The sequence below is a fragment of the Anguilla rostrata genome, unplaced genomic scaffold (genome assembly GCF_018555375.3).
Source record: "Anguilla rostrata isolate EN2019 unplaced genomic scaffold, ASM1855537v3 scaf0371, whole genome shotgun sequence".
NCBI classification, from domain to species: Eukaryota; Metazoa; Chordata; class Actinopteri; order Anguilliformes; family Anguillidae; genus Anguilla; species Anguilla rostrata.
Window position 1 is genome coordinate 10,160 of NW_026985896.1, and position 9,356 is coordinate 19,515.

At 42.3% G+C, this 9,356-nt stretch overlaps 1 long non-coding RNA gene across 3 annotated transcripts; it reads left to right on the top strand.

Moving 5' to 3' along the window:
- The first annotated feature begins 1,289 nt into the window (after positions 1 to 1,289).
- LOC135246472 (uncharacterized) lies at positions 1,290 to 6,631 on the top strand. Of its 3 annotated transcripts, none has more exons than XR_010327707.1 (4): positions 1,290 to 2,308; positions 2,769 to 3,603; positions 4,849 to 4,907; positions 5,762 to 6,631. It is a non-coding gene; the product is annotated as an uncharacterized LOC135246472 (long non-coding RNA). The 3 variants fall into 3 exon arrangements; XR_010327708.1 differs by having other exon boundaries at positions 1,290 to 1,792; positions 2,248 to 3,603; XR_010327706.1 differs by lacking the exons at positions 4,849 to 4,907; positions 5,762 to 6,631 and having other exon boundaries at positions 1,290 to 1,792; positions 2,248 to 2,308; positions 2,769 to 3,605.
- Positions 6,632 to 9,356: the final 2,725 nt, after the last annotated feature.

The window sequence follows — 9,356 nt, forward strand, 5'->3', positions numbered from 1 at the left end:
TTCGTGGTGATTTCATTATGGCGTGTGCTATTTACAGCTGCTCTAGACGACCATAAAATAATCCTCCTCTTAAGTTTTTCGGTATCCGAGTCATTTTTACTATTTCCTTTAGCCTACTTAACCAAATAATTACTTGGCAGAAAGCGTAATCAGCTTGCTATATTTGGTAGTCCAGTAGTAGCCTGTGCTAAAACAGTTCGCAACTTCGGCTACCAAGCCATTTGACTAGCTAGCTAACCTTAACCGGCAAACATTCAATCTGTCAAACGTGTTTGGCGGCTTGTCAGTCGTGTACATTCCGTAAATGTCTACCTGGGCCATGCTTCACGCATGTGACAAAGCTACTATAATCCCGATTTTGGGATAAACACTTTTTCAGTTTCACGAAGCGAATTAAGAGTTTCAAGGTTCATTTGCTGAATATACAACAAATCACACACACAGAATTTAACGAAATTAACCATCTTGGCATTTAGAAAGGAACATGTTTTTAGCATTTAAGAGACCGACAAGCTAGGCATTTAAGACAGTGGTTCTCAGAATCGGTTCTGGGGGCTCCTTGCGTATATTGGCTTTTCTCCATTGGTTTTGATGATTTACAAGAAAAAAATAATAGCCTAATAATAATTAGAAATTCAACGTAGGCTACATTATTTTTCTTCATGCACCAGGTGGAAAACTTGCCGTACAAAGTGCGTTGTCATATTTACACGCCTGCAGATCAGTTATTAAAATACTTGGTAGATTTGTTCATCACCGCTGAGTGTTAATTTTTGTTCGGTAGAAAGTGATTTGCGAACGATCGGTCACCTAGCGTCACCCAGCAAGTGAACACCACAAACGGCGATGGAGTAGCTAGTAGTAGCAGGCTCATTATCTGACTGGCGAAAACCTACGACGATAACTTGCTCGGTTAACAGATCTACCAGACAGTTATACGAAAATTTGCCTAGTCAAATCACCAGTAGCCTACACATCTCCGATTGATTGACCATCAGTGTAGTCAATGTTCTTCCCCTGTGGTTCATATTGCTAACGCGTGAGCTAACCACGGACAGCCTACCTAGCTCACTGGCAAGCTGATATGCTAGCTAAGCATATTCGTTTTGCTGAGAAACATAAATTGAAGATAACTGAACATAGCCTAATTGTATTTTTAATGTCATACATAACGTGATTACATGACACAGTACAGTCACGGATGGAAACTAAACTCCGTAAACATCTGATAATATATTTTAAAACATAACGGCAGACAGTCAGCTAGCCTCGTTCAGGTTGAGGGCTTTTCCGCACCGGACTGTCAATCAAATTGTAAAAATCACAAGACCGCTTAACTCTATGGTTTTGGCTCCAAATCGAGAAAATGGCCGCGCCCGCCATTGAGCTTCAAAACGTGTTTTAGAGACCCACGGAGAGTCAATGGGTGACGTCACAGTAGCTGTGTCCATATTTTTTACAGTCTCTGATCTTAACCCAATCTCTCCTGGTCAACACACTTTCCCCTTACGTCACATCCTTACTAGGGTAGTCTTCCAACTACTCTCGGGAAAGTAATACAGTGCCTCCTAGTGGTCAGAATACACTCAACCTGTAACATCTATTATTGAACACAACAAATTGCATGGTATGAAACGGGAATGAACTATTTTTTCTTGATAAAATCATTGTTTTCATAGAACTTACGACCAGAGATGTTTGCTTAACAACGGTGCGACTAGAACTACAAACCAGAGTGTCTGCATAAGGACGGTCCAATTAGAACTACGAAGCAGAGTTTTGCTTGACAACGGTAAGATAATATGCCCAAACGCCCGCAGAAGAACATTTCACGTCCAGCTGATTAAATCTATAAAAATCAATAAATATAAAAGCAAACTCATTGTCATTGTTGGTACACGGCATGAAATTGATGTGAAATTACAGGGAAATTCCTACAGTAATCTGCTGTTTTATTGATATACGGCACATTGCTTAAGACAGAACAGCATTGTGGGCGTTTTGCTCTTAACTGCATAACACCGTTTGAATTTTCAGTAATTAACTGGAAATTGCTATGGATATTGGGAAGCCGTTGGTTAGTAGTGGCGACAGAGAATTTGCTAACAAAGCAATGCCAAGTTTCGAGTGTCACACCTAATAGGCTACGCGAATTTAAAAGTAATTATATCACAATTTGTTCGTTTTTGATTTCCAACAGAATACGTTGATCTGTATTTCACATAAATTTTCTTGTTCTTTTCCAAGGCAACCCTGTACTTTGAGTATTTTTTGTTGCAGCTGGCTAGAGTGTCGCCGGATTGTGCAGGTAGGCTACGTGCGTTTCGAATTCATCAAACTAGTTAGTATCATAACGGCCAATCATTCGCCAGCGATAGCTTAGTATGAAAGCATGTTTACATGTCAGTATTGTGGTCACCAATGCTTAACGAAGTATGCGTTTGTTAGGCATATGAAAGTACATGCGAGTCTTCCAACCGCGTTGTTTAAATGCGCCTTTTTTGATTGCTCCCGTTCGTTCAGAAACATGACGCAGTTGGAATGTCATGTATATCGAGAGCATAAAGATAAGAGGAGAGCACAGGTAACTGCAATCGAGTGTGTATCTTGTCATGTAGAATTTTGCAATGTTAGATGCAATGATTTATCCAGTTTAAACTCTCATTTGAAATCTCATATCGGAGAGGGCAGGGCCGTTTCTTGTCCATTTCGTCAGTGTGGGAGAACGTTTTCAGTCGTCTCTTCCTTTATTTCTAATTTTTCCACAGTACACAAGTCTTGTACAGTATCCAGTCTTCTGGGCCATGTAACAGTAGGAACAGAGACGAGACTAACGGCAACCAATGAACAAGTTGAGGATGTTTCAGTGTTGGAGGGGATTTGACTGACGACGTAACGTAAGTGATGATAACGAGGGAGACCAAGCAGCGGTGCTGCCAGAGAGAGCAGATGAATCCCTTTTCTTGAACAATTTGGCTTTCTTTTATTTAAAGTTGCAGGCAAAACTTTTACTGCCAGCATCAGTCATACAGTCTATTATTGAGGATTTTCAAGCAGTGCATGATATCAGTCAGTCTCATTTACTTCATAAGTTGGACGAAAAGCTGGTATCATTGGATATCTCTGACCGTGAGAGAGAGAGGTTCTTAAATCCGAGGATTTGTTTCGGGCATGCAACACTGGTACCTTGAAAACTGATCAAAGACAAAAAACGGTTTTTAAAAATCAGTTTAGATACATTGAGCCAGTCCCACCTTATCTTGGAAAGAATGATATGGGATCACAGAGTGGCTTTAGTGAAAACTTCAGTAAAGGCACCCATTTCTGCAGATTATGTACTAGAGCCCGACCGATATATCTATAATATATTAATATATATTATATAATAAACAAAAAAAAAAACGATGATTATTTATCTGTACTTGTCTGCTTGAACGTTGTAATTGCTATTTACTACAATTATCCAGTAGAGGGAGCTCTAATACAAGTGTGAACTGCAGCAGCTGACGCGCTACTTCTCTAATAAGACGTTTGTTACTCGTGCCTCATCCAATATTCTCCACTGCAAGACTTGTCTGCACAGATTCGGTTGCGGCAATAAAGGTATGTAGATTTAGTGAAAGTTTTTAATTAAATGCGTTTATACGACCACTATGTTTATCAATCCTCATTATCAAACGAGCGAGCTAGCTAACATATTTGGTTCACTTTAGCAAGCTAGCAAGCCTTTATGAACTGGAAGTGAGCACATAAGCAGCGTAGGATCTACATTTCCAGAGGACATCGCTGTATTCTCAAATAAATAACCAGCCAAAATAAAATGGTGATTGAATGTGTCACACATTTGTTTTTGTTTTTTGTTGTTTTTTATCTGAGATAATGATATTAGCTACTATATGATGTTTTGTAAATAGCCAAGGCGTGATTGCAAGCGAGTGTCATCTTGTCACGCGTCATCGTAGCAAGCTAACCAGACAGTAAAAAAGCAGATAAAACACTTCGAACATGAATCATTTTAAGCCATGTTATCTAGCTTTGTCGTGATAACATGAGAGAAGGATTGCTGTTGGAGAACTGAATCAACCAATAGTTAGCGGGGGTAACCTGCACGAAAGCTCATACATATAAGAAAATACAATAAGAAAATATAATTAATTTAACTTACTGAGAAAATATAATAAGAAATAACGAGGCTGTGTCATAGCTAATGCGTTATTGCGAGCGAGTGTGTCATCTAGTCACGCGTCAGAGCGCATTGTAGTTATTTTCACCGTCTAATTCTTATGGACAGGGAAGCTCGTTTGATAGTCTTAGTAGGAATAAAATAAGAAAATATAATTAATGTACTGAGAATAGATACTAAGAAATAATAATAACAAATTAATAATAACAACAATAATAATAATAATAATCATAAAAAATACTGTTTGAAACTGGAAAAGGGATTTTTACATTAATTTTTTTATAGATGTTGGAAAAGAAAGGAGTAAAAGCAAGGTGTGGAGTTATTTTGATTTCACACACTTAAATATAGTGTTAATATGTATATTTAATTTAATATCATCTTTTACTTTTTTTATCTAAAAAGTTTTGTGTGTTTATTTTAATTTTTTTTGTTTGCTTATAAGTTAAATGTTCTTAAATATAGAAACTTTAATAAAATATAAGTTTTTCAAATTGGTTTGAAAATGTTGCACTTTTTGACAAAATATCGGTCAAAACATCGGTAATCGGTGGGCTAGGACTCCCCAAAATCGGGATTGGCACCGACCCAAAAATCTGGCATCGGTCGGGCTCTATTATGTACTGTTGGCCATGCTCAATTTTTGTCATCTCCCTTCACAACAGGTGAAAAGAAAACAATTGCATCATACAAAGACAGCGTGCAGCACAGCATGCAGCATAACGTAAGTACATCAAAACTGTCAATGGGAATTAAATTTGATTTGATTCCAAATTTATCAAATTAACCCACTTCCATGTGTGCCAACTTGGTCTGCCTCCTTGTCTGGGCCATGACTTATTTGAGGGTATCGTCGCATATGACTTCGCTCTATACCTAAGTCATTTTGTCACAAATCAGAAATTCTTCACGTATAGAGAACTGAATGGACAGCTTAATCACTTCAGGTACCTCGGCGATGACGCCAGCAATAAGCCATGCAAATGAATCCAGGAAGTGAGAAATTGAGTGGACATGCTGTCCAGAATTGGTGTTTCCTTAGACTTCTGCCTCTTGATTGGGGACAAAATTTAAAATCCAGTTGAAAATGAAGTTTGGCAATTTGTGTTGCTGCTAAGGCAAAAAGTTGAAATTGTTTGTGCTCCTGCCATTGCAACTAGTCAGATGGCCTACTTGAAAGTCCTTATTGAGGAGTATTTGCCGAGTCGACAGTATTGTTTTCCTAATCACCCACTTAAGCCGAAACATCATGTAACCCGTTAGAAAAATAGCAACGTTTTAAAAGAGTCCTGTAGCTTTAAGAAAAGGGAGGCTCCCTACCTAACTGTTAGGAGGACTTGTTTTGCGTCTCTAATTAGTTTTATTGGCTGTAACAGGCAGTAATGTCTTAAGATCATTCTGGAAAATAGTTAGCCCCGCCCACTCCCAGGGACTTGGTTGAGACTGTTTGTCGCACAGCAAGAGGGGAGAACGGGAGAAAGAAAAAGACGATTAGAAGTAACAAATCATAATCGTTAATTTAAGCAGTAAACCTAAAGAGTAGCTCCGTAAATGACCCACGGACCAAATATTTTCCAGATCGCACACTTCAATCTCTTTCCTTGGGATCTTGGTAAGTTAAATGTTAAATTTGCTAAAGTATCGTAACTGTAGCAGCAACACGTGTGCTATTGACTCTGTGTTTCCTTGAAAATAGCATTAGCCACACGTGGCGTTTAATATTTTTCAGTTTGCACACTTCAGTTTCTTCCTTTGGGATTTCAGCGAGTTTAAATTTGAAATTTAGCTAAAATATCGCCATTGTAGCAGCAACACGTGTGTTATTAACTCCGTGTTTCCTTGAAAATAGCATTAGCCACACGTGGTATGTATAGCTATTGAGTTTCTCTCATATAAAGTTGAATGTTGCTATTTGAAAGCGTGAATCGCACTGTTATTGTATCATACGTGTATGAATGTGCTATGTAACATGTGTATGAATGTGCCATGTAATAACCTTGTGTTAATTTTAAGTAGGCTATAGCTCATTCAAGGTGGCTATTAGTTGAGCCTATGCACTTAAATGAAGTTAGCTAATGCAGTACTGTTAGAAACCATGCACTAGCGCTTAGCAAGTGCGCTACATTTGGGTATATGATGTAGCCATATCTTCTATTGTGCATGACAGTGCAAGAGGGTTAGTTCACATGCATTTAAATGATTTTACAATCAACTAATGATTTACTTGATTGTTAAAGGTTTATTGCCATGTATTTATATTGAGTTCATGGTTTAAAAAATTATTTGCTATAGTTACATCAGAATCAGAATCAGAATCAGAATCGGGTTTATTGCCAAGTAGGTTTACACATACAAGGAATTTGTTTTGGTCAGGTGGTGCGTAACAGTGAACATAAAATAAGATAAATAGAGTAAGATGAACAATAGTGCAGTAAAAAACATAACAGACATAACATAACATAACATAACATAACATAACATAAACATAGTGCAAAACAATAACAATAGTGCAAGGGGATAAAGTGGTTTTAAGTACAGGTGCTGTCTGTTGGTGTCCGTGGGGGTCAGGATAACAGTACAGTGACAGTGGCATCAGTGGGGGTCCCGGGCCTTGTTGATAAGGCCAGCTGCAGTCGGGAAAAAACTGTTCTTATGACGTGAGGTTTTGGTTCTGATGGACCGCAGCCTCCTGCCGGAGGGGAGTGTTTGCAAGAGTTTGTGTCCAGGGTGGGAGGGGTCGGCCACAATCTTTCCTGCCCGCCTCAGGGCCCTGGAGGTGTGCAGGTCCTGGAGGGATGGCAGATTGCAGCCAATCACCCTCTCAGTGGCGCGAATGATACGCTGCAGTCTGCCCTTGTCCTTGGCAGTGGCAGCAGCGTACCAGATGGTGATGGAGGAGGTGAGGATGGACTCAATGATGGCAGTGTAGAAGTGCACCATCATTGTCATTGGCAGGTTGAACTTCTTCAGCTGCCGCAGGAAGTACATCCTCTGCTGAGCCTTCTTGGTGAGGGAGGTGATGTTCAGCTCCCACTTGAGGTCCTGGGTGATGATGGTGCCCAGGAAGCAGAAGGACTCCACAGTGTCGACTGGGGAGTCATGCAGGGTGATGGGGGCGGGTGGGGCTGCGTTCCTTCTGAAGTCCACTACCATCTCTACTGTCTTTAGGGCGTTGAGCTCCAGGTTGTTATGGCTGCACCAGGACACCAGATGTTCAATCTCTCTCCTGTAGGCAGACTCATCCCCACCAGAGATGAGTCCAATGAGAGTGGTGTCGTCTGCAAACTTCAGGAGCTTGACTGACTGATGACTGGAGGTGCAGCTATTGGTATACAGGGAGAAGAGTAGAGGAGAAAGGACGCAGCCTTGAGGGGAGCCGGTGCTGATGGTCCGGGAGTCGGAGACGTGTTTCCCCAGCTTCACGTGCTGCTTCCTGTCAGACAGGAAGTCGGTGATCCACCTGCAGGTGCAGTCAGGCACGTGCAGCTGGGAGAGCTTGTCCTGTAGTAGAGCCGGGATGATGGTATTGAAGGCGGAGCTGAAGTCCACAAACAGGATCCTGACATAGGTTCCTGCAGTGTCCAGGTGCTGGAGGATGAAGTGGAGGGCCATGTTTACAGCATCGTCCACAGACCTGTTGGCTCTGTATGCGAACTGCAGGGGGTCCAGGAGTGGGTCCGTGATGGTTTTGAGGTGGGACAGTACAAGGCGCTCAAAAGACTTCATTACCACAGAGGTCAGGGCGACGGGTCTGTAGTCATTGAGTCCTGCGGTCCTTGTTTTTTTGTGGACGGGGATAATGGTAGAGGTCTTGAAGCAGGCTGGTACGTGGCATGTCTCCAGTGAGGTGTTAAAAATGTCTGTGAACACCGGAGACAGCTGATAGGCACAGTGCTTCAGGGTGGAGGGAGAGACAGAGTCTGGTCCAGCTGCTTTGCGGGGGTTCTGTCTCTTGAATAGTCTGTTAACGTCCCTCTCCAGGAGGGAGAGAGTCGTCATTGTGATAGGGGGAGGGGGCCTCTGAGGTAGGTGATTGTAGAGAGGCCCGGGCTCCTGCTGAGATGGGGGAGGAGGAGCTGGTGGTCTGGAGCTGGTGAATGGGTTCACGGGGGATGGTGTCAGGACTGTCCCATTGTCTTTCAAATCGGCAGTAAAACTCATTCAGGTCGTTGGCCAGGCGCAAGTCATTAGTGGAGTGGGGGCTTTCGGTTTGTAGTTGGTGATCTGTCTGAGGCCCTTCCAGACAGAGGCCGAGTTGTTTTCTGAGAACTGCTGTTGGAGTTTCTCAGAGTACAGTCGTTTAGCATCTCTCACCGCCTTGCTAAACCTGTATTTAGACTCTTTAAACCGGTCCTTGTCCCCACTCCTAAATGCTTCCTCCTTTGCCAGCCTTAGCTGTCTGAGTTTAGCTGTAAACCAGGGTTTATCGTTGTTGTAGATAACCCTGGTGCGTGATGGTACACAGCTGTCCTCACAGAAGCTGATGTATGATGTCACAACCTCTGTGTACTCATCCAGACTGATGGTAGCAGTCCTGAAAACATCCCAGTCAGTGCAGTCCAAGCACGTGCGAAGATCCTCCATAGCTTCACTGGTCCACTTCTTAGATGTCCTCACAACAGGTTTGCAGAGTTTTAATTTCTGCCTGTATGCACGAATCAGGTGGACTATGATGTGGTCAGAGTGTCCCAGTGCAGCGCGGGGGACGGCGTGATAGGCACGGTTGATTGTACTGTAGCAGTGATCTAAAGTGTTCTCCTCTCTGGTCGGGCATTTAATCAACTGGTGGTATTTAGGCAGTTCGTGGCTGAGATTCCCTTTGTTAAAGTCGCCGAGGACGATAACGAAAGAGTCCGGGTTTGTCCGCTCCACACACAGTATCTGGTCGGCGAGCGTACGCTGTGCCTCCTGCACGAGGGCTTGCGGTGGAATGTAAACACCGACCAGAATGAATGAAGCGAACTCGCGAGGGAGTAGAAGGGTTTGCAGTTGATGAAAAAAGTTTCCAGAACAGGAGAACAGTGCTGCATAATCACTGTAACATCTTTACACCAGCCACTGTTTGTATAAAAACAAATACCTCCACCTTTCATTTTGCCGGAGCGCTCTGTGTCGCGATCCGCTCTGAATAGCTGAAAGCCTGCCAGCTGCAGCGCAGAGTCCGGTATCGATC